The 26,614-nt window shown below is 35.5% G+C and overlaps 1 protein-coding gene across 4 annotated transcripts in view; it reads right to left on the reverse strand.

The window, feature by feature from the left end:
* TAOK3 (TAO kinase 3) overlaps nucleotides 1-26,614 on the reverse strand; it is a 166,594-nt gene that overhangs the window by 80,208 nt on the left and 59,772 nt on the right. For all 4 annotated transcript variants that reach the window (XM_036993397.2, XM_036993399.2, XM_036993398.2 and 1 more), the window contains exon 2: nucleotides 1,459-1,562. The gene's annotated coding sequence lies outside the window, so the exon portion shown is untranslated. The remainder of the gene's footprint in view (nucleotides 1-1,458; nucleotides 1,563-26,614) is intronic.

Raw genomic sequence — 26,614 nt, forward strand, 5'->3', positions numbered from 1 at the left:
ACACAAAGCCCTGTACACAAATGTTCATAGCAGCTTTTTTTGAATAGCCCCAAATGGAAACAACCCAAATGTCCATCAACAGAGGAACAGATAAATAATCTGTGGTACAAGCAGACAATGGAATGCAGCTCAGCAATAAAATGAACTACTGGTACATGCTACAACATGGATGAATCTGCAAATACTTATGCTGAGTGAAAAGAAGCCAGACCAAAAAAAAGTACATAGTTAATGATTTCATTTATAAAAAATTCTAGAGAAAGCAAAGTAACAGAAAGCACATTCAGTTCAATGGTTGGGGATAGGGTTGGGTGAGAAGAGGAGGGAGGGAGGGAATAATAATGGAGTATGAAGAAGCTTTTGAGAGTGAAGGATTTGTCTATTATCTTCATTATGATTTTATACACACACACGTTAAAACATATTCTTTAAATATGTTCAGATTATTGTATGTGAACTATATATATACAAGGTTGTTTTAAAAAAGATGTACTAAAGATATTTGAAAAGCAAATAAAATGGGGATGGTTCTTCCAAAATATGCATTAGTTTAGTTATTCTTAATATCCAACAGGTTAACACATACATATACCTATATCCATCCACATACTCAAAGACATAAATAGGAAATTTAAAAAGAAATAGCAATGACTATTAATGGTATGAAATATGCCTAAGTCCATTAGGAATAAAAGAAGTAAAAAGTAAAATAATAAGACACCTCATTTCACCCACCAAATTGGCAAAGAAATAGAGAAAAGATGGTTTTGGTGAGGGCACAAGGAAACAGTAATTTCTATATATGCAGAAAGAACGGAATAGGTACATTCTTTGACCAAGTAATAACCTTCTAGGAATTTATACAAGGTAGTTTCTTTCTTGTTTGTTCTGTTTTGCTTTAGTGAAAGTGGGAGGGTGTAAGTAGGCAGCACACAGGAGAGAGGACAGGGAAGATGGGAAACACTGCTTTTTTCATCCGCAAGTTTGGATTTCTTTGCAGGCTTGTGTTTTATCTGATGTATGTGTTGGAATTTTGAGTAGTTATTTCCTTCTTTTTGCTTATCTGTATTTTTCAAATCTTCTGTAAAACCTAGTACTTCTCTAATAAGAGGAAAAGTGCTATGAGAAATTTTGTTATTTCAAAGTCTAATGATAAAGCACAACAAAAAATGGCAGCATTTCCAGAAAATAATTTGATAATAGGAATCAAGAAATTTTAAGCAAGCTCATTTCATTTAACCAAGTAATTATCCATATTGTAAGCTAAGAATAATGAAAATCAATAAGGAAATAGTTTGAAATGAAAACATTTTTAATAAAAGAATTTATGACTTTATTAGTATTTACTTACTGATTAACTTTTTTTGCAAATACAATAAAAATTCCTTACAGAAAAACAGAAAATACAACTTGTTCTCATTTTATAGGAGGAAGCTAAAGCATGGGTCTATACAATACCTCTTTGTGTATGGCACAAAATATACTGTATTTCTCAGATTCATTTTAGCAGCAATCTTTTTTTCTTCTTTTATTAACTTCAGTCTTTTGTATTTATGGTACACCTATGGAAAAAGGGAATAAAACATACAATTACAGGTGCAAAATTAAACAGCCAATAATAGATAATATGGTAGCTTTAAATATTTACAAATGTGATATTACAAAGTTAGAATTTCATCTTCATCTGTTTGTGGATGACAAATGTAACAGGTAAGAAATTCACAACAAAGACCAGGCTACTACTCTTTCACAAGTAATACCAGAGAAACAAAAATGTCATTACATTTCGGAGTCTATATTGAGACTTTCATTGGTTTGAATCCAAGGAAGCTCAACAGAGGCTACTAGTAAGTAGACAGGACTAATCTGCTGGCATACGGTGATGCTACTGATTGTCAGTAAGGTTGTATTTTGAATTACTTTTCCAGCGGGCATGATGATTTACGTTGACTCATTACCTTCCCTTTCCTAGGCTCTCCTATGACCAATCTTTTACATTTGGCTGGTAATGACTGTTCTTTCTCATCTACTAAAGAAGTACATGCTCAATGTAGAAATCTGGGAAATGTACACTATTATGAAGAAAAATCCATAATCCCCTCCAGAACAAACTCCATTAAGAACTTGGCATACTTTTCTCCACGCTTATATTTATTTCTTTATGCCCATATTTATTTTGTTATATAGCTGAGATCACATAATAAATATGATTCCATAGTCCGTTTCTTTTGTCTAACTCTATATTATAAGCATTTTGCCATTGTTGTCCATCAAGCACGGTTCACAAAGATCATTTTGATGTTGCTCAATGTATATTTTATGGAAAAGCCAAAATCACAGCTGTTTCTTCACAACTGGAAACCAAGGCCATATTGAACCCTTTGTTGAACCATTTAAAATTATTGTATTTTGCAAATCCTACCATTTGCAACAACATGGATGGAGCTAGAGGATATATGCTCAGTGAAATAAGCCAGGCAGAGAAAGACAAGTACCAAATGATTTCACTCATCTGTGGAGTATAAGAATAAAGCAAAAACGAAGGAACAAAACAGCAGCAGACTCACAGAACCCAAGAAGGGACTAACAGTTACCAGAGGGAAAGGGACTGGGGAGGATGGGAGGGAAGGGAGGGACAGGGGAGGGAAAAAGAAAGGGGGCATTAAGATTAGCATGTATAATGTGGAGGGGGGCACAGGGAGGGCTGCACAACACAGAGAATACAAATAGTGATTCTACAGCATCTTACTACACTGAAGGACCGTGACTGTAATCGGGTATGTGGGGGGGACTTGGTGATGGGGGGAGTCTAGTAAACATAATGTTCCTCATGTAATTGTAGATTAATGATACCAAAAAAAAAAAATCTTCACAAGTCACAGGATCTTAAGTTATACAGCAGAGTTGAGGAGTGGAGTGGAAGAGGCTGGAGCTCCCCTAAATTCTTTCTGTACTGGTGCCTTTCTGGTTTGTTATTCACCTGCAATTTAGGGTTTCTTTATTTCTTTATTTTATTTATTATTTATTTATTTATTTTTATTTTGTTATCATTAATTTACAATTACATGAAGAACATTATGTTTACTAGGGTCCCCCTTCACCAAGTCCCCCCCACAAATAGGGTTTCTTTTGAATGGATTTGTAGAACTAGAGTTATTGGGTCAAAGAATATAACAATTTAAAACTATATATTGGAATAATTTCTAGATACTTGACTAACTTTGAAGGTGAAGGCCTTACAGGGGGAATAAAACACCAGAAAAAGGTATTGACCTCCATACTTACATTTTTCTTGTGGAGGCTATTCAATCTCCTCCATGTCTATATTTATAAAGTTAATATTTTTTCATTATTTTTGTTATTCCTAGTCTGATTCTCTGGCTGTGGAATGTTTTAGATTAAGTGGTAGCTGGAATCCTCATCACATTTTCCTAACCACCACCAATCAATAACTGCAATATCTGCATGTCTACCCTGCTGATCTTGCCTGAGAGTAGCTTTAATGAATTAAAATATTCCTTATTATATGAATACTAGTTGTGAAATTTCTAAGAAAGTAATTTAAAGTACGGCATTTGCTAAACATCTGTCCTAATTTGAAAGGCAGGAGACATTCACTCCTAGAACATAGTTTTCTCATCCTATGGACATGCAGATATAGTGTTTTTCTTCTCTCTAAATTGTTATTAATTTTTACATATTTTTGAAAAATATGTATTCTCTCCATCTTCAGTTGCACAGCTCTACAAATGTTCTAAGATAAACTTGTTAAGACTTCTAAGAACTAAACTTTCTTGGCTTTATCTTTTTTTTTTTTTTCCCTGGAATACTGCACATGATATTAGGGTGGAAAACTACTCTGAAATTCATCCATTACACCTAAAGGATTTTCTCAGTTTTCTTTCATTTCACCTTCTTTCTTTACAGATGTCTCCTGGATTCCATGAAACTTTCTTCTTGTTTTTCCAAATTATACCTCCTGTAGTTTCTCTTCTCTCTCATCCCTAAATGAATGTGTTCCTCCAAGTATATGCCTGAAGCCTTCTTTGTGACTGCACGCTGCTGTCCTAATAGCTGTCCATTAATGGTTTCAAATAACACAATGCCACTCCATTCTAAGGTCCATTCCCATATTTTCACCTGTCTATGTGCCTTTTCCCCTAAATGACTTACACAGACCTCATATTAACTTCAATTCTTCCCTTTCCCTTGTCCCAATTAACCCACAATTCTTCAAAAAATTTTCTTTGTTCTTTAGTTTCTATTTCTGTTAGCATTCATTATCTCTTTCCTCTAGTCTATCTTTTCTGGAATTCATTTAAAAATATATTATTGTAATCATATTCTTAAAGCACAGTTCAGATTATATCATATCTCTGCAAAAGGGGAAATCCTTCAACGTCTTCCTACGGCCTACAGTATCAAGAACAACTTTGTTTAGTTTACATTCAAAGGTGGCCTCACACCATTCCTCTAGCCTAAATTCTTAAACTCTCTAATCAGGAAAAAAATGTATTACTATAGAGTTACATTTTCATATCTTTGTCTTTGCTTACGCTGTTCCTTCCCTCTGCCTAGAATATCCAAATCCCAACTATACTCACAGTCTAGCTAAACAGCACCTCTTCTTGAAGACCTACTATTTCCTCCCTTTACTTCAATTTTAAATACATACATATCTGTTCTCTAACTGGATGACAAATGTTTCTTCAGAGAGAGTATGTGTTAAATCTATGTGTTGATTAATCATTGTATCCCCATGGCAACTTTTTTTTTTAATGTTTTTTTTTTTTGAGGTACGATTCACATACCATACAATTAAACCATTTAAAGTTGTACAATTCAATGGTTTTTAGTACATTCATAAATACATGCAAACTATTACCCCAGTCAATTTTAGAACATTTTTATCACCACAAAAAGAAACCCCATACCCTTAATTAGCTATTATCCCCCTCCATTCCTAAGCAACCACTAATTCACTTTCTGTTTCAAAAGATTTCCTTATTCTGGACATTTCATATGAATAGACTCATATGAATATTGGCTTCTCTCACTTAGCATGTTTTCAAGGTTCATCCATGTTGTAGCAAGTATTAGTATTTCTTTTTATTGTTGAATAATATTCCATTGTATAAATATACCACCTTTTGTTTATCTGTTTATCAGCTGATGGACATTTGGGTAGTTTCCAACTTTTGGCTAGTATAAAAAATGCTGTTATAATCACTTCTGTGCAAGTGTTATGTGGACACATATTTTCATTTGTCTTGATGATATACAGTAGAACTGCTGGGCCCTATGGCATCTTTATATAGCAGATACTTTATAAAAATCTGCTGAAATATCCTTCCTTTTTCATCCCAATCATACACTAAAAATGACCTTTAAATTCATCCTTCCCTCAAAACACTAACTAGGACATTTTCCCTTCCAAGAGGATAGCATTATAAGAATTAACAAGATGAAATGATATGCATGAAATTACTTTTTCCCTCTTCCTTGACTTCCTGCAACCTCAGGTGTGACATTTATAGTGAGAACTTAGAACTGTGCCAAGAATGTAGTATTTCAAGTCTTAGGCCCCTGGGCAAACTGAACAACCCAGCTAGCTTAGGATAAAAGATTTCATCAGAGATGTGCAACTGAAATAATTTTCTTCACTCTATTCTAAGGAATCTTCCAACAGTGATAATCAAGTAAATTATTTTTCACAGACACTCTGACTTAATATAAGGATGAACTCTTCATAGAGTATAAGTATACATATTTTTCACAATTTTCCTTTCCCAGAAACTTTCAAGGAAAATTATTCACAGAAGATCTTAGCTGCCTTTCAGTGTTGTAATCACAGTACTTCAACAATAAACCTGGAGCCAACTAGTTTGAAAAACACACAATATTTCAGCATTAGGTAGTAAGACTCAGAATGTTTCATATGGAAAGAATTTTAAAGATGTTTATTTCAATTTTTTTTAACTGAACCTTAGAAAAGTTAAGTATCAAATCATACCTATGTAGTAGAATTACCCCAAATTAAATCCATGTCTTCTGATTTCCCACTCCAGAATACTCTCTTCTGAATTAAGCTGCCTAAGATGGACTTCAAAACACCAAAGGTGTTCCTATTTTGCTGTACATTGGAGGATAATCAAGGAAAGTTAAATTTAAGATTGGACTTGTGTGTCATGATTTCTCTCAAGACTCTCATAACACTATATACTGGTGGACTTGACTCTTTTGGAGACTAAAGTATAAGCAAATTTGGTATACTTTGGTATACTCTGTAAGAAAATTTTTTTTACAAAATTCACAAAAATAGGTATAGGGCCTTAGAAGGGGCTAGCACACATAAGGGGCTCTGAAACTTAAGCTTCACGGTAAATTAGCCTGTGTAAATTCCTATAATTTCATTCATTATCTTGTTCCAGGAGGGTAAACAGAGGCAGGTAAAATCTTCATTTTACAGAATTGAAAAGTGAAAAATAAATATTCGATAGGACTTTTTCTAAAGCCAGTACTCGTCCAGTTTTCTCCTCCTATAAAGCAACTTCCCAAATAGACTTGAAGAGAATTGTCTTCAAAGAAAACAGCCAGAAAACTGTTTTGGTTAGTTGTTGCCACTGTCTGTGCAAATATTTAATTGTTTGTCTGAGATAAGAAACCATTTTTATGGTAGTTTCACTTTGAAAAGGGAACTGGATATTAGTTGCTTTTCATGCCACTACGATCATCTAGTCCATTGTGATCATGTATCATAACACTGGAGACCTGCAACGGGACCGTAATGGTCATCTAATTTCTATTTAGCAAATAATGCAGAAATGGCTGGGGTTTATTGATTATCAGAATGATAATCTTTAGACTACTCCTGGGTCAACTGACATTAAATATTATGAAGAAGACTCTTCTAAGTCATTCTTTAAGACTTTTAAGTATATGTGCTAAAAGGTAAAAAATTCATTATTTTGGTCTGAAAGAGTAACATTTTTTCTTCCTAAAAAAAAATAAAGATGTTTAGGTTGACAGACAGATGGGAAAAGAGAAGCTCCGTTGGATTTATTAAATTTAACACTGAAAATCTTTGTTCTCTCTGATCCTTTGATATGATGCTAGCAATGTGAAATCGATGATGCATCAGTTTTGGGGGAAATGGTACTTCACATGAGTTAAGAGCAGTACAAAAAAGGTGATGATATATCTACATAAATTCCAAACTATTCTAAAAGATTTGACCAGGCTTTGAAGTCTTCACCTTGCACTATAACTTAGTTATATGCATGATACAAAAACTTTAAATAACTGTAATACGTAATGATAATTTACTCTTTAAAAAACAGGGTTTCTTAAGCTTGATTAATATTCAGATCCCTTTTAAAAATTCTCACAGATTCCTAACAATTTCTTATATTATTTTTAGTTTTTCACTTCATCTACTTTTTTATTCATTCATTCAGCAAATATTTATTAATGCCCAATATGTGTCCAGTAATGAACAAGGCTTTAGATTCTTCCCTACTCTCACAGACCTTATATTCTGGTGGAGAGAGGCATGAATATTGATATGTCAGGTACTTATAATTATTATAAAGGAAAATAAAGTAAAGCAGTGTCAGTGGTCAGGATAGATCTCTCTGAGAAGTTAAAAATTGACCAGATGCCTGAGGCTGAAGGAAGTGAAGGAGAAGCTCTGAAGATACTGGCAAGAAGAATAATCCAGGCAGAGGGAAATGTGGCTAGAACAGAGTGAACAATGAGGAGTGTGGCAGGAGAGGAGACGGGACCTTCATGACATGATTAAGACTGGATTTTATCATAAGTGAGATTTTATAGTTAAGTGTATTTAAAAGAATCATTCTGGCTACTCTGTGGAAAACAGATTGCATGGGAGCAATGTTAAAACAGGGAGACCTGGAAGAAGAAATTAGAAAAGTCCAGGCAAGAAATGGTGGTAGCCAGTACCAAGGTGGTGGTAGTAGTGAGAAGTGGTTGAATTCTGGGACCACTGAGAACAACCACCACTGGGCTTTGACTGAGTATGAAAGAAAGAGAGGAGCCAAGATGACTTGGAAGTTTGTGGCCTGAGCTACTAAAAGATGAAACTGCCCATTTCTAAAACTATAATAAGCTTCTTAGAGTTTTTATACAAGTTACATAAAACAAATTTACAAATCAGAGTTAACAACATTGACTCAATACAACAGATGTTATTATTTTTTTGCTGCAGGAACTCCCAAAGCAAATATTTCCTTATCTACCATCTTTTGGATTTTTAGTACGGCATGCTTTCTTACCGTGTGACGGCTGAATTCTCCTACCAGTTTTCTCTACCTGCATTCATGGGAAACTTCATTTATGCAACCTTGCTTAATATCATCTGGCCTTCACAAGTCTAATGTCTATGCATTTATTTCACTTCCACTTCTACACTTTTCTTATTACTCTGAGACAGAGTGGTATCCTTGGTACTGGAGCTATGGTAAACACAAATTCAGGCCCTGAAATAACAGCAGACCACAAAACTGCATGGTAATAAGATGGTTATTTAGGTGATCCTCTATTTATCATATTTTTAGGAGATAATGATCAAAATAAAAGTTTAAATTTAAAAAATCTCATAGAGAACTTCTAGACCTATTTTCATGTCTTCAAATTCCTGGAGTCTGTGGATTTACTTGAAAACACTCTAGAATGGAGTCATTTCTTACCCAAAGTGGTTGCATACAAAAGTGGACATTTAAGGCCAAAACCACATACATTGCAATTATCCTTGAAAATCCCAGTATACATGGCTTTGGTTGTAAAACCCTTTAAAGTAATTCTGGTATGCAGTTAAATGTGGTAGCCATTGTGCTAGTCTAAAAGAAAAAAAGAAAAGTCTACCTATGAAAGAAATTCACTGGTTGCAAATGATAGAAACCAACTTGGGCTAACTTAAACTGGGCATTTATTTATAGGTGTGATATGGTAATTTGTAACAAGAAATATATATTTGGTCTTCATCTGGTATAAAGTTCCTAAAACTCAGAATTTCATAAGTGGTAAGAGCAATAAGGTTGAAAAGCGCCTTTGTTATTCATAAGAAGCCCTTTTCAACCACACCTGAGTTCATGTCAATGAAGTGACTTTTGGAAAGCCCCTATGGATGGTTACTGGTTGCCAGGGGAATTAACCTTGATTAGAGAATGGGAATTTTCAGCCATACCCCCTGACCTTCAGGGATGGGAGAGGGCCTGGAGATAAAGAATTCAATCACCAAAACCAAATGATTTAATCAATCATGCCTATGTAATGAAGCCCCCATAAATTCCCCCAAAAATGAAGCCTGGTGAGCTTCCTGGTTTGTGAACTCATCTACATCCAGGAGGGTGGTACATCCCAGTCCCATGTGGACAGCCACTTCTACTCATGGGATCCTTCTGTACCTCATCATATGTACTCTTCATCTGGCTGTTCGTCTATGTACTTTATAATAACTGGTAAACATTGTGAGCCACTATAGCACATTAATCAAACCCAAGGAAGGGGTTGTGGGAACTTCTGATCTGTAGCTGGTTGGTCTGAAGCACAGAGAACAACTTGGACTTGTCATAGGCATCTGAAGTGAGGGGTGTGGGGGCAGTCTTGTGGGACTGAGCCCTTAACTTGTGGGATCTGATGCTATCTCCAGATAGTGTCAGAATTTAGTTAATTGCTTGGTGGCATTGGAAAACACACTTCAGAATAGGCTATCTCACAGTGAACCAGAAAGCTCAGCCTCTGGGTAGGCCCTTAGAATGGCAAACGCACAATCAAGATCATGCCACAGTAGATGTCTGTTGATGCCACCAGCACTTGCTTGTGCTCTTGTGGACTCAACACCTTCACAATTGCCACAAACCATTACTGTGTTGTGCCCGGGTCTCTTGAGATTCAAAATCCTGTATGGGAACATCTGATTGACCCAAGTCATATGTCCACATGCCAGCTGCCAGGCAACTGAGAAAGGGCTACCTACCTGCACTTCTTCCACATCCACAGCAGAAGTAGGCACATTGCCTCCCTCCTATTCAAAACAGGATCATGTTCAAGCTATGGGCAACCCACACTCCAAATATCTACTCATTAATGATCAAGAGTCACATCACAGCTCAGAGAACAAGTGACAAACTTGGATTTGGAACATTGCAGTTTCTAAGTCTGTCTCCTTACTCAGTTCCCTTTAGCCTGAGTAAGTTTTCTTTAAGCTTCTTCTATATCCATAAAATCTTACTCTTCTCATGAATTTAGTAAGAGATATAGTGACTCTGAAGCAGGGCTCAACCATTCATTCATTCATTCATTCAACATTTACTGGATATCTGCTCTGCTTCATACATCATTGTAGGTGTTGAAAAAAACATAATACAGATCCGTGTTCACCAGAAACTAATTATATAGAACTGGTAAGTGTTTTAAGTACAATGGAAATTCAAAAGAGGAAGAGAGTTCTAACTCTCTAAGGAGTAGGGAGTGCAGATGGGTAGGTGATTGATGGCTTCATTTGGCTTGCTCTGTAAAGAACAGGTAGAATTTTCATAGGAAATGGTATGAGCAAACAACTGGCAGCTGCAGCATGTTAGGAAATGGCCAGCAACTTAAGTGGTTGTTCTGCAGAGTTGGGGCAGGATTCTTTGGAAACAGAGCTGGGAAAGTTTATTGGGTCTAAATTCTCAAAGAACTTGAATATCATGCAAAGGATTTAAAACTCTTTTCTGTAAATGATGAAAATATTTTAAATTAGAATCAGGCCTCAAGAATAATATTCCCACTGGCTGGCAGTAATATACAGTCTGAACTGGAAATATTTTGTTTAAAAACATTATGCACACATCACAGATAAAGAATTGGATGAATATCGACCAAAATGTTAATTGTGATTATCTTTGGATTTTGGGAATATAGACATTTTCTGTTTGCCTTTTACCTTTCTGTATTCTTCATAAGTTAAAAATATTTTTAAATGATTGCATTGGAATCGAAGGAGATCAGAGCAAGGAGGTCAGGTTAGGGCTACCAAATAAGAAAGAATGATAGTCTTATTCTAGAATGTTGGCAATAATATTGAAAGCAGAAAGTAGATACCATGATTCTGGATGCAATAATAACACAGTAATAACATGGCGTACAGTTAGCAGTTGACTGACTGTAAAGCCTGGAAAAAACATGGGAGTCAGAGTTAGCTCTGACACTCTAAGAACAAATGACAGAGAAGATAACTGTTCTCTGAGCAAAAATGAGGAATTTAGTAGAAGGAACAAGTTTAATGGATGATGAGTGTTTTCAAGCCAAATGGACTTTTAAGGATGAAATGGGCATCCAGGTAGAGATATACAGTAAGTAGAAAGAAAAGGAGGTTGGAGTTCAGGGGAAATGGTAAAGTTAGAGATTCAGATCTGCAATTACGTATAAGGTATATAAGAAACTCAGAGAAGGACCGTGGTAACTCAGGCAAACATGTAGAGAGAAGATAAGGCTGAGAATAAAATCTCAAGTGAAATATTTTAAAGTTGAATTCTTAGTGAATGTTAGATAAGTGCTAAGTACAATATTGTATTTCTACAATTCAGCATTCACTCCATTTTATATATACTCAAAAGGTTAAAATAACTTCTCTAAGTCTAATAAATTGAGGTAGTCAAAGAATATGATCAGAAATAAAATTTAGATATTTATATGACACTTTTGCCTCATGTCAATTATTTTTTTAAAAAGTCCCACCTTTGGGAATGTGTGTGTTTAAAAACAAAATATGTGCAGTACAGCAATAAAGTGAACCAAATGACCTTTTCATCACTCAATTAATTGCTATAGTTTGTATTTTTTATATTCTCTTAATCAGAATTTTAGATTTGGAATAGATCTAAGATGGGTTTAAGATTAATTGCTTCTAAGTAGTTTAAAAGCAATGAGTTGGTACCTGTGCCATTAGAGCCTAGACTGAAAACCTGACCAAATAATATTTTCCAATTGGGCAGCATCATAGTATAGTGGAAAGAATTCTGGACTGGAAGACATTCATCTTAGGTCTTAGTCCCATATTGTTCCCTAAATGATTTACAACATTGATTACGTTTTTTAATTTCTCTAAACCTCAGTTTCCTGGTCTTAGGGTTTGTCAAGACAACATCTAAGTTCCATTTCAATTCTTAAAGTTGATTATTTTGGCATATTACTCAGTTTTTAAATTCTTTACTCAGATTCACACATATAAAAATTCCATGAGTTCAATATAACTAAAATTCCCAACAATCTTCACTTTAATTGTCCCAAAGTCAAAGAAAAACCCAAGACAAAGACACCTTTGGCCTCTGCAAATTTTACGTGCCACTGATCACCAAATACATGAAGGCATTGTGAGAGCCCTGTATTTATAACTTTTGACTTCCTACTACAGAATTACAATGCCAGGCACTGGAAATAATAGAACATCTAGAAATAAGAGCTTTGAAAATAAACCTACTTAAAGCTAATGAAGGATTATGTGCCATGCAATTTTTCTAAAATGTCACAGATATTAAGTTCTTTTTTATTTGGTTTGAGACTATTTCTCTCTTTTCTCCACTTTGTTCCCTGAAAATGAAAGTTTTCCTTAAGCACAGTCACATTGAGGAAGCCAAAAACGTCAAAATTAAATTGTATATACTTAAATTTATATTTCCTTCTTTGGTAAAAGGTCTACTTGGCCTCTAATATATGAACTGAATGATGTCCACCCCACAAATTCATATTTTGAAATTCTAATCTCTAATGTGACTGAATTTGGAGAGAGGGCCTCTGGGAGGTAATTAACATTAAATGAAGTTATAAGGTTTGGGCCCTAATTCAATAGGATTGGTGGTCTTTTAGAAGAGCAGGAGAGAAAGATCTCTCTTTCTCTCTCCCCCCAACACAACTCCCCAACTCACACACTCAAGGAGGAAACACCACATGAGTGCAGCTCCAGAAGGTGGCCATTTTGCAAGCCAGGAAGAGAGGCTTCACCAAAAACTTAATCAGTTGTCACATTGATCTTGGACTTTCCAGACTTCAGGACTGTGAGAAAATAAATTTTTGTTCTTGAAGCCACTTAGTCTGTGGTGTCTTGTAAGAGCAGCCTGAGCAGACTAAGACAGCCTCCTTAAGAAATTCCTGGACTAAGATTTGGGAAATATTTAAATGGTTACTAAATTAACAGTCAAAATGTATTCTTTTGACTATCCAGATAGCTAGAGAAACTGATCCTTCAATAATCATTTTCCTTTAAAACACATATCTTGATAATTTAAAGAACTGGGCAGAAACATTCTTTGAATCAGAAGAAAAAGCTTACATTATTTCATTAGTATCCACCTAATAATGTAAAAAACACACATAAACAAATGTTGTAGAGTACATATACTTGATTAAGTGTAAAATCTTGACCTAAAATCTGCTTCCAAGGACTCTTTACATTTATTTGATCTTTCAGCAATATTGCCTCTGAATATGAATCTTAAATCTAAGTTCCATAAGATGTAAGTGATTATAAATACTTTCTTATTCAGGTATTTAAAGCAATTTCTACAAGCTTAAATAATTTTCTTGAAATTTAGAAACTGAATGAACACTATCAGTTCTCTATGTACCACATGATTTAAAAAAACCTTTAAAGCTGTTTATGAATGGAATTCATCCTCTACTCTACTGCTAGCATTATCAACCTGAAAGTAAAATCTGACCATGTTACTCTCCAGCTTAAAATGTTTGGATCCCATCAAGTACAGGGTATAAAATACAAGCTCCTTCTATATAGATGGCAAATGAAATCCTCTGGGATCTGCTCCTTATCCTCTTGAACTTTGTCCTTAGTAATTCCTGGGCTCACACTGGACACCAAATTATCTCAAACTACTTCCCTAGGATATTGAGAAGCACCTGTTGGCAACTTCTTTCTTCTCTTTCTTCCTTGATAACTAGAATTTGTTCCAGAACCTGCTTAGGCAATACTACTTCAGGGAAACTTTCCTGACTCTCCCCTAAGCTGGATGGGTATTTTCCTTTATGTTCCTGCAGAAGGGTGCTATAGACATTTCTTATATGCTAGGTATAAAGATTTAGCTTGTCTTAGGTAAATGTCTCCCCATTCAGACCATATACTATTGGAGGGCAGGGATCATATTTTTATCACCAGTGTCTAATATACAGGCTAGTACACTTCATGAGGTCAAAATATGCTGTTGAATTATACTAATTCATTTATAAAATATACTAAGGCATTTATGATTTATGGAATATTATGGCAAATTTTTTGTTAAGTAATCGTCAGTTCTTGAGGTGTTTTTCAAATTAATATTTCTACAGGTTGCTTTACTTAATATCAACTTGAGCTTTATTTTGGAAATTTATTATTTTATTGAACCACATGGTACCCAAACATCAATAATTTCAGAATTATCAGTAGTTTCAACATACTTGTTCAATAACCTATGCATTTGAATGGATGTCTTAAACAACTGGCATTTGCTATCATCTCATTTAAATATCTAGAAACCCCTTTGGAGTCCACATTTACATGTATTGACTTTTAAAAAGTGAAAATCGCTATTCCATCTTAAAAAAAATTTAACCTGCTATACAACATTTTCTCCATATGGGCAGCCATAACACATGAAATCCTTGCATTAAGTAGTTTGGAATCCATTACTTAGGGCTGTTTTCAGTCAGCAAGACCAAAACATCACTTATATTGGTTCACAAAATGTCATTCAGTCATTATTAGGATTTTTGAACATTCATTGTTGCCTTTGATAAATGAACTTATCTTAGAAAAAAATGTAATAGAAAAGAGAAAATCAGCCAGCATTTATGTCAGCCTATTACAGACACCAGAGATAGAAGAAAGTTACTTTCATTAGCAGGGCCTATTTTAATCAATATTGTCATTACCATACTAACATTTATTCAATGCTTACTATGTGCCAAGGACTCTATGTAGCTTCATTTAATCCTTAACACAACAGTATGAAAGAGTAACCATTATTCATCTCATTTTACAGATAAAAACTGAGGCTCAGCTTTGCAGAGCTAGCGTACAATGGAGCTGGGATTCATATCTAGACTGTCTAGCCTCAAGCCCACTCTCTTAACCAGTATGGCTTAGTTTTCAGCTAAATCACTTTCTGAAAGATTTCATAAATGAATGACTTAACAAGTTACAAAAGATCCTATCTAGTGTACATTACTCCTGAATTCTAACTGCTTAATCATTTTGATTTGCTTTACCTAAGGCCAAACCAGAAGATGAAGCCCCTCCACCTAAAACTTTCTTCTCACTTTGTGCTTTAAAAAAGGCAACATTGCTATTGAGAATTTCTGTTCAGTGACAAGTACTTTGCCAATTCAAGACAAGGGAAGCCTAAGTATTCTAAAATCTGAGGTAATCCTGTCCTGGGACTTTCACAGATGTCTTTATACCCTAGAAAGTTAGGTTTAAAACTTGAAACTCTGGCCTAATTTCTAATGTTAAAAGGATAACTCAGCATTCTTAGTCACTTTTAATTTTGCTTTGCCACTGGCAGATAGGGCAACCATCCATCTCTGCTGACAAAATATACATGTTAGAGCAGTTTATTCCTGTTGAAAGTTGTCTTACATTGTTTCAGCAATTCTCACAAGAAGTGCCCTTTTCAAAAGTATATGAATCTATATCTATTCTAACTAATATACAAGTTAACACAGAAAATCAATAGTAAATTGTTTTTTAAAAAATAAACAGTCCTTTAACACTGACTGGGAAAGTTCTTAAATTAACTTTGAGGGGTGCAGAAAGCATAAAAGGAACTGAACTTAATGTCCCAAAGAATGTTAGCAATACACAGTAAAGTTTTATACTTTAGGTGTTTAAAACATAGCAGGAGAATACACCGGGGGAGTCTAGTAAACACAATGTTACTCATGTAATTGTAGATTGATGATACAAAAATAAATAAATAAATAAATAAATAAGTATATACCCATGCAAAGGGAAAAAAAAACATAGCAGGAGAGCTGAACCACATTAGCAAAAAACATCTATAGTCAATTCAATCGCCTCTTAAATCTTACTTCCAACCTCTCCCATACATGGCCCCGAATGACATTTTTCTGACACAGAATGCTCAATAGTATCACTTTGCTATTCAGATATCTTTGATAGAGACAGCCAAATTCCATAGAAAACTACTCAATGTGCTAAGATACAGTTTCAATCCAAGTTTACCAGCTTCCTAGTTATTTCTTCAATGTGCTAGATACTTTGAGTCTCAGCACTGCTTGCACTTTTCACTCAGCTTGGAATATCTTTTCACCTCTTCAGAAGTCAGTCCTACTGCTCTTTTAGGACTAGTTAAATTCCACCTCCTTTCCTTGCCTCTGGGAGTTAAAATTCAAAGTTACCATGGCACTTTATTTATACTCTAAGTATAACTTGTATCATTTATACCTGATATTAAATTAACAGTTTGCTGTGAACATATTTGTTTCCTCTGGAAAGTAAATACCTTTATGGGATATCAAGTTTACTGTGAACATACTGTTTCCAACTGGAAAGCAAGTTTCTTTATCTTTCCCCCTTACAAAAGTGATCTTTTCTCTTCTGCTCTTTAGCAGTAGAGTGATTTTTAAGTTTGTGGATTTAGACCAGTTGACTTCAGCTGCAATTTCAACTTAAGTTTATTTAACAGGTATTTATTTAGGGCCCACTACATGTCAGTCAAAGCATTTGGGGGAAACAAAAGCCCTAGATACTTGAAGGAACAAAATAAAGCTCCCTTTCCCATGGAGCTTACCTTTCAGTAAAGAGATGTAGACAATTAACAATAAATATGATAAAGTAAATTCGTGTATTAAAAGAATGATGAGTATTTTGGAAAAAGGAAAAAAAGCAGAGTAGGATGGGTATTAGGAATGCCAGGGGAATTGGGTCAAGCTGCAATTTTAAGTGGTGTGATCAGGATAGACTTTAATAAGAAAGTGATATTTGACCCTTCTCAAATTTGGAAGGAGGTGAGGGAGGTGCCAATACCTGGGGGAAGAGTTTTCTAGGCAGAGAGAATAGCTGGTGCAAAGGCCCTAAGGGAGGAGTGGGAAGGAGCACTGTGTGGCCGGAGCAGGCTGAGCAGGCTGAGCAAAGGCTGAGTTATAATCCAGGTAAGGTATGATGGAGGCACAAACCAATGAAATAACAGTGGAGGTGGTGAAAATGGATTTTATGTGTATATATGTGTGTATCAATTTTACTGAGCTATAATTTACATAATAAACTGTATCCATATATAAAAATGTACAATCTGATGAGTATTGTCAGATGTACATGCTTGTGAAGCCACAATCAAGAATTCCCTTTTGCTCCTTGGCAGTATGTCTCCCTTCAACTCTAGCCTCCCAACCAAAATATGATCTGTTCTGTCACTATAGTTTACATTTTCTAGAATTTCATATAAATGCAATTATACAGTACACACTATATTTATTCTTTTGTGTCTGGCTCTTTGTTACTCAGTATTATGATTTGGAGATTCATTCATGTTGTTGTATGACACATAATGGATTTGCTGATGGATTTGGATTAAAAGTGTAAGAGAAAAAGCAATTTAGGATGACTCAGGTTTTTGGTCAGAGCAAACTGAAAAAATGGAGCTGCCATCAACTGAGAAGGAGAATGTTCAGAAAGAAAAGGCTAAGGAAAGTTGATTAGGAATTAGGGTTTTTATATCTTGATCATTCAAGTGGAGATATTGAATCATATGGTGGTCATATAAATCTGAACTTCAGAAGTGAGGTATGGACTGGAGACGTAACTTGGGATACTTAAATGTCAGCATTTGTTAATGTTGTTAAAGCCATGGCACTGGATGAGATTACAAGGACATGAGATGGATAGAGAAGAGGACCGAGGTCCATGCTTCTAGGGCACTTCAACTTTAGGAGACTGGGGAGAAGAAGAAGAACCAACAGAGAAAACTGAAGAAGGAGCATCCAGTAAGCTAAAAGGTAAAGGAGGAGTGTAGTATAATGAAAGTCAAATGCAACGTTTCAAAGAGGCAAATGCAATGTCTGTGTCAAATCCTGCTGAGCAGCCAAATAAGAGAAAAAAATTTTTACCATTAGATACAGCAACATTGAGGTCAATGGTGACCTTGACAAGGGCAAATTTGGTGGAGCGTAGGGACACAATCTTTACCGGATAGGTTTAGGGATGGCTGAGAGGAAAGGAAGTAGAGGCAGAGAGTATAAACAACTCTTCTAAAGAGTTTACCTGAGAAGGGGAGCAAAAAAGTGGAGAGGTATCTGGGAGGAAAAGTGAGGTTAAGAGAAGGTTTTGGTTAGTTTGTTGACACGATGGAAAAATTAGAACACATATGTAGGCTGATGGTAATGATCCAGAGGAAGGAAAACTTGACATTGTAGAAGAGAAGGGTGAATTGCTGTAGCGATGTCCTTGAGTGGCCCAGAGAAGGTGGGATCTAGGGTACCAGGTTAGCTTTAGATGGGATCCTGGAGAGTAATCTATGGTAATTAACTTGCTTTGTAACTTTAAGCAAGTTACTTCATCCTTTTAAGTACAATAAAGATGAAAAAAATTTGTTTTAGAAAGTTGTCCTAAGGATTAAACAAGAAACATATATGTTTGACTCTTGGTAGATCTACTCATTATGTGTTAGCTACTTTCTCTTTCCTCTTTATATCTTTTTAAATGAAACTAGCCACATTTTATCTGTGTAACAGTTTAAAAAGTACATGCTTTCTTCCTTTTCCAGTTATAAACTTTTTGAAGGCAGGAATGACTTTTGGCTTTATTTCCTCTAGCACGAGGGTCTTGACTGAAATGGATTCTCAGTAAATATTCTTTGAGTTTATTTCAACAATGTAGGAAGAAAATTCTTTCTATAGAATATACAAGTATAGACAACCAATATAGATAGATATACAACCAGTCCCCTAGTTTTTAGTCCAGTTTGTTGATCTTTTAAAAAAATTTTTGCCTACTTTTGATAAATGTAAAAAGCTCATGTCCTCTTTTTAAATAATCTGAAATTTCAAAATGCCTCACCTGTACCTATTCTAAGTAACACACTGAACCCCCAGCATTAGGAATCACTGTTTTAGTACTTTAAAAAATGGAGGAATGGGCATGATCTAATTAGAGTAGGCACCAGCTAATACATAATCTTCACATTCCAACTGATTCAGTTCCCCCGCAGAATGCCCTGCTATGACACAGTGGCAAATGACCAGATTATATATGTGTGTATTTGCATGTGTAGATGATGCAGGAGAATGAGGAAGAGAGAAAATGGTAAAAAAAAAAAACATGGTAAAACTTAAAATTTGATGAATCTAGGTAAAAGGTGTATGGGTCTTCTCTGAATTATTTTTAAAACTTTTCTGTAGGTTTGAAAAAGAAAAAAACAAAAGGAATGGGGCAGGGTGACCAGCAGTCACCTCTCTTTAATAAAATACCAGTTTGACTTTGACAATATAGCATCTTAGGTTATCCATTTAACCTCTGCATTTCAGTTTACTTCCCTGCAGAATGGGTGGTATGTTTACTGTCTTCACAGTTAAGGTATGTGACACTTAACTTACACATATATATCTTTAAAAAATGCCAAAATATTTATACCTAAAAATTAAGAATGAATGAACATTTCAAGCCACATTTAACTTACTCCATCTAACTGTTGAGCAGCTCTAATAAACTTAATACAGATAGGAAAACCTGTGTCATTACATGTGAATATGGATCTTAAACAACTGTGATACAGGAAGCAAGGCTGGCATGAATAAAGTCACTGATCTGTTTGACTAGTGTACTGTTGAGAAAGTAGACAACTCCTATTTGATTGCCTTTAGGTAAGACATGCAGTGTCCTATGCCAGTTACTGCTACTTTCATGGTCTTATACTCTGAAGCTTTACACATGTACTTTATTTCTCTGGTCCTAAGTTTGCTCTCCCTGTAAAGATTTCTTCTTTTTTGTGATTAATAAGAATGTTAAAAATAGTTGATATTGGCTCAGTCATAGCAAAAGCGAACAAGGTAAAAACTTGGCCTGAGCACTAGATTGGAAGCTGAAGGACTTAATAAAATCTCAGTCACTAGATCAATGAAGAGACATCATTTCAGGACAACTACTAATCACATGTCATAATGTTACACTTTATGTGATATGGTTCTTAATTTCCTGACCACATTCCCTATCATTCTCTGCTCCTTTTCCCCACACTTTAGCTACACTGGCTTTCTTTTCATTTCTTGGAGCTTCATAGGGCTCATTCCTTCTTGACTTTAAGATCTCTGCTCAAATGTTACCACCTCAAGAGGCTCTCCAGGCCACCCTATTAAAGTACTTTTCTCCCTCTCAGTGACTATCATCACTCTTTACATCATAGCCCTTAAATTGACCTGCGATTATTTTATTTGTACATTTATGTTTTTATTGTCTCTCTTGTCTGTCCTATTCACTACTATATTCTCTCATACATAATAGGCACTCAACAAACTTTTGTTAAAAGAATAAAAGAAGATACCCAAATTATATTCCTATACTGGAATGAATCACATGGTAAAAAGTAATCTGTAAAATCCTACCAGGAATTTGAAAGAACCAGTGTCTATTCAGATAAAGCATATTGTTTAAAGAGTAACAAAAACATAATAATATTTAGGAATGTGGATAACACAGTTGGTAATGCCAAGTTATATGAACAAATACAACATGCTTTTTATTTTTAACCTAAACTATTTTTCAGAAGCAGTCACTCCATATTTTGACCCTTCCTTACAAAGTCTCAAATTCCAAGGTATGTTCACAATTTCTCCTGAACAATAAGTTATTAATTGGGGAAGACATATTAGTCTGAACTGACCCAACTAATGTTACTTTTACCTGCTTATAGAAGTCACTAAAACTAAAACCAAAGTTTAGCAACTATTCTTGAGCTTGTCAGCTCCAAATTTTAAGTGCTAGATCAGTAATTCTCAAACTTTGATGTGCACCCATCAGCTAAGTATCTTGTTAAAATGCAGATTCTGAGTGTCAGTATGACTGGGGCCAGAGATTCTGTACTACTAACAAGCTCCCGGGCCATTTGCTGCTAGTCCTTGGACTACGCTTTGAAGAACAAAGTACAAAATGAAGTTGTAAACAAGGCTCTTCTGTCACTATATTTTTATGGTTTTAAAAGGTATATTTACATTCATAGTAAAGGAAAAGACCATGCTAAAGAACTGAAAGCTGTGAAGGGGATGGGAACTTTTCAAAAAGCTATTACTACTAACTTACCCTCATCTCCCCATAAATTCAAGTCCATGTTTATAAAGCCAGATTTGTTTTGAAAGCAACACCTTAAGTCAGAATCAACTATTCAAGCTCAAATAAAAAAGGAAATATACATCTATTTAAAACTCCATGGTTTGCTACTGCCCAGTGCTCCAAATAATTTCATTTTCATCAGTATACATGGAAGCATTATATTTAGAAAGGGAGTACTAATTTCAGTAGTAACACTTGGACAATTTTACTAATCGAAAATGATTTTTTCCTCTTTTAAGATCTTGCCATTTCTCAGTAGGTCATTAACCCATCCTGCAATTTTAAAATACTGGTCATAGTTTTTTTAAAGACCAAGTAGTTAAAAATATAAGATTAAATTGAAAGGATAATTATGCCAAAAATAAAGCTAAAATAAACAAAAGTAGTACCCTCAAATACAGACAACAAAATCTTCAAAACTGTTGAATATTCATTTGTTTCAGTACTCCTTTTCCTCCCTTCATTTGGTAAACTTCTCTCAATTTAATACAAAACTTAGACTCATACAATATTTTGCTTTTCACAGCATTGAGAAAAGAAAAATAATAGGTAATAATGACAAATCAAAAAAAGGCACAAAATGTGTTTTGAGATGCGGTTTATAGGTCTAAGCTACTTTAGATTTCTCAAAATTTTGTGAACTACTATTAAGAGAATTCTATTTGTGTTCAATTTAAATTGCTAAAGTTATTCTTTTAAAAAATTTTAAGGTTTACTCTTCACGGCTGACAGCTAAGGGGAAAAAAGACAGTTACGATATAAATGTATTGCTGCCAAGTCTTGTTGAGGGAGGCAAGCTGATTTGATAGAGCTCAATTTGGGGGCAGTGGGTATTTTCGGCTTTCTTCTCCGTCCATTCCCTTAACCCTGTAATTAAAGCCTAATATGTACAAATCAAGCAGGGTTATTGGGCAAGAGCCATTTCACAAGGGTATGAGTTGCTTCTGTGCTACTTCTAGAATATCAACTGGGAAATACCACCAAAGGAAGTCAAGGTGATTCTTTTGCTGATAAGGAAACTGTAAAGAATCTCTTTAGAACGAGAAACACCAAGCTCAGTAATGCGAATGCACTCGTGTCTATCTGGACAACAGCGATGTCCCCATTTGTTATTTAGCAAAGAGTGAAAGAGCAGGACCAAAAGCTCAAAAGATGGAAGGTGTAAAAGAAAGTCTCTTTTCTGTGCATTTTGGCAGGCACAATACTGAATTTGCATCGATCTGAGTGGTATCTTCCAGAAGTCTGAGACAGCACATGTGAGCTGCATATCAAGCAATAACAGGTAATTCTCACAGACTCTGTGTTGTGGGGTTTGGGGGGTGGGGACTGAGTACCACAGGGGCGAGGACTAAGTATGGTGAGGAAAGCTCACAAACCTAAGACACCCTAGGTAAAGATGAACGCAGAGTAAATTTTCTGAATCATCTCTGAATTCTGCTACTCTTTCTGTTCCTCAACAATTATATTTGTCCATGGTCTAATGATTTCCTCTTCTCTGCTCATCTTTCTCCTCTCTTGGGACCCGCTCTTCCTCTTTTTTGTCTTTCTCATACAGCCAAAAATGACCAAATCCAGTTCTCCTCCCAGTACTGATGTTTTATTTTTAATCAGTTTTATATTTTTGCACCCTCCCCACCAGTACTCAAACCTGCCAGTGTTTCCTTGTTGCTTGATGAATGTTAGATGGTATAATGCCACAAGAAGCTTCAAATGTCACCATCAGGAAGGTTTGATTACAGTGGCAAAGAGGTAGAGTCATCAAAGCAAAATAGCTGATGGAGGCTAAAAAAAATCCTAGCACTTAGCAAAGTGCCTATACAGAGGTAACTCAATAAAAGTTTGCTGAAGTATTTTGTTGAAATTTTAAGGACCTTTCTTACTGCAAGCAACCTTGTACTTCATAGCTACACTTCTCCCCAAAGCTAGAAGAATTCATGAGTGGTGATTCAACAGAGATACTTTTTCCTTTTTCACTTAAATTTGCAGTTATTAAAGCCTGAAGTTATGATCAGAATATGTCAGAGGTCAAAGCATGACAAGAATGAGAGCAATAAAAATAAGGAAAGCTGGAGATGATCTTATTTTCTTCTCAGATTATTGCCCTTGAACTTTCACAGAATTACCAATGAACAAAATTTACATTCAAAATAACAAAATTAAGAGTATCTGTGTGCTTTCATATGTTTTTCTAGTAGATATCTTTTATTCTCTATCCCTATTCACTCATCTCTAAGTGGGGAAAATAAAACCAAAGCATGACTTTCTGCACAGATCAGGGAAGAAAATCAGTGACTTGCACTATCCTCAACATGCTGATACCCACCCTCTCTTGGAGGGGTCAGGAGACAGAACAACAATGTTAGTAAGAGGGAAAAATAGGTCAAGAGCAGCAGGTCTCAGGATGAATGATAGTGCAGGCTGGGAAGTTTTGGCATTGTCTCCCCTCTATTGCCAACTACTGAAGACAGTTTAGCGTGCTAGTTAAGAACATTAACTCTGATGCAGGATTACCTGTGTTTGAATTGTGACTTCTGCTTCTGACTCATAGTACAGGTCAAGTAACTGAATCTCTCCAAGGCCCAATTTTCTCATGTGTAAACAGGGATAATAAAAATACCCACGTCTTATAGGTTATTATAAAGATTACACAAGGTATTTCAAATAGAAGGCTGACCATCACATCAAATCACACTTAATAAATGTGCTAGCTATGATTGCTAATAAAAGTTAATGTCAGTTCCTGTTTCTATGGATATTGATACTCCTATCAATGGCATGTTCTTAAAGAAACAGGGAAAATACCTTTCTGGGTCCTCAAAATATCTTATATTAAATATTCCATATATTGCAGTCCTTTCTTGAAGAATGGTGATCACAATTTACTTTCAGAAAAATGCCTTACCAAAATGTACATGCTTTGCACTGGTTAAATCTGAAACAAAGAAGGAATGCTGCAGCAGACCCTGCCAGCAGGTTACCTCCTAACAGCCCTTTCCCCCCTTTATGCTGCTGACAGAACAATTTTCTGCCCTGTGATACAGGATGAGCCTTAATAGGTAGAAGCTAGCTATGGTAATCTTTTAATTGCCTTTACCAGTGACTGACTTAAAGGTAAGCATGTGATCCATTCTGCCCTATGGAACCTGAAGGGATGTCTGTTGGAGGCTTCTGAATAAGTACCTAGCAAAGCCAAGATTTTTCCTATTTGGTGGAAGGATTGGTAAATTAGTAGTATCTGTCACTTGTCCAGTATGTAAGATTCTGGAAAAATAAGTTCAAAATAAGTATAAAATTTCCAACAGCCCTTATCAGTTTTTTCACGGTGTTTTTCTAAAATGACAGAGGACAGTAAGTTGTTAACTGAAGGAAAGTAATCAAGACACTTCTCAGATTGACTTACCTACCTATGGCAGACATGTTTAAAGAGTTAGTCATGTATCTGTGTATCCCTTGGAACAATAGTGCATCAGTTGGTGTGACTTAGAATAAGGACAAGAGAAAGAAGTTAAAGGTGGTTTCAGGTCTGAGTGGTTAGGATGATGAGAGTGTCACTGACCAAACCATGAGAAGGGAGTACACTTTGAGGTAGTACTGATGAGGTCTGTCTTAAACAGGTTGAGTTCAACATGACAGCAAGATAGCCCAGTGCAGGTGGTTCAGGAAATGGGATAGAATGTCAATTCTTCAAGGCATTGATTTCAGGGTCACTAGCACGCAACTGCCAACTGAAATCTGGAGGATGGATAGACTCTGTATGGGAGAGAGAAGTGTAAAGAAAGGGCAGAGACATAATAATCTGAGTCCTCTTGAATAATCTCAGTTACTCTCATTGGTGACCTCACCATGTACTAGCTAATTATGTGAGGCTGATAAGTCATCTGAGAGTTCTGTCTCACTTTTCTTATCTGTAAAAGAGAAATAACTACTATACCCAGTGGTTGTGAGAAATAAATGATACAATGAATATAAAGCCTTTAGTAAATGACTAATATATTAGCTCTTCAACATATGTTTGAGGTCAGAAAGAGGAAGAAGAACCATGAAAGGAGACAGACAAGAAGTGGTAAGTTCATGCATTCATTTAAACCAAATCAAAGTACACTGAATACCTGCAATGTATAAGGAAGGCATTGGGCTGGAAAAGACACAAGACGGGATAAAGTCATTCAGCTCAGATTCAGCCAACATCTGTTCAGTACTTTCTTGTGTCAGGCATTATGATATGCTTTCATTCATCTCACTTGAGGGATACAATGCAAGGTAGGTGATTTTCCAAAAAGAACAAGTGGGCAGGTTAGATAAAGATTTTTAAAAGACTTTTAAAGTTGGCAAAATGGACACTGGTGATCTTTGAGGAAACTGTTTCACTTGGCTGGAATGGGGTTGGGTTGGAATGAGGTCGGGAAATGGGAAGGAAATGGAAGGCAGGGAGAAAAATTTTACAGGCATATTAGAATAAAACAAAACAGTAGCAGCGTCAAATACAGGTTTTTATAGATAAGCAGAGATCTGTGCTTGCCTGAAGGAAAGAGGGAAGGGGTCACAGGAACGGAAGAGACAAGGACAGCTAATACTTAGTCATTTTTTAAAAACTGTGGCATAACAAGAAAATACTTAGATACATTTGAAAAAGAAAACATCTTCTGCACATATTAGTCACTCAGTGGATGAACAACGATTCAATGCCAACACCTTGATAAACTTGGTCTTATAGAGAGACTGGGAACAGAAAGATAGATTTTCTTAAAACCTATAATGACTTCTCAAGATTTTAAGAGGACAGAGCAAAATTTTTCTAGGCATGAAAATCCTATTATCACAAATACCAATCTGTAAAAGTATTACTCCAGAAATGCATATGGTGTGTGCTTAGATATCAGGGGAAGATGAGAGCAACTGTGGTCTACCATCAGTGACAGTATCTTCAATATCACTGCCCCATTTTATCTCAAGGGCCAACTGACCCCACCAAAAAAAACAAATGTACTTCAAAAACACCTAGACAAACAAATAAAAGAACATATCCAGGATAAGGAAAGAGATAAACAAGGTACATGACACCATTTTCATTTCTTCACTGAATTCCTTTACTAGAGAGAATAGCTTGGCCCTGTTTCAATATTAGCTTCTACCAAGTAGTATGATTTTAATAAAATATATATATATATGTATATTATAAGAAGAGTTAGGACCACCCTTCTTCAAGGGGCAACTTCTCATTCCCCCTCAATCTTCTCTTCTTTTTCACTCCACAGCATTTATCACCTTCTGATTTGCTAT

The sequence above is a fragment of the Manis javanica genome, chromosome 15, assembly GCF_040802235.1.
Source record: "Manis javanica isolate MJ-LG chromosome 15, MJ_LKY, whole genome shotgun sequence".
NCBI lineage: Eukaryota > Metazoa > Chordata > Mammalia > Pholidota > Manidae > Manis > Manis javanica.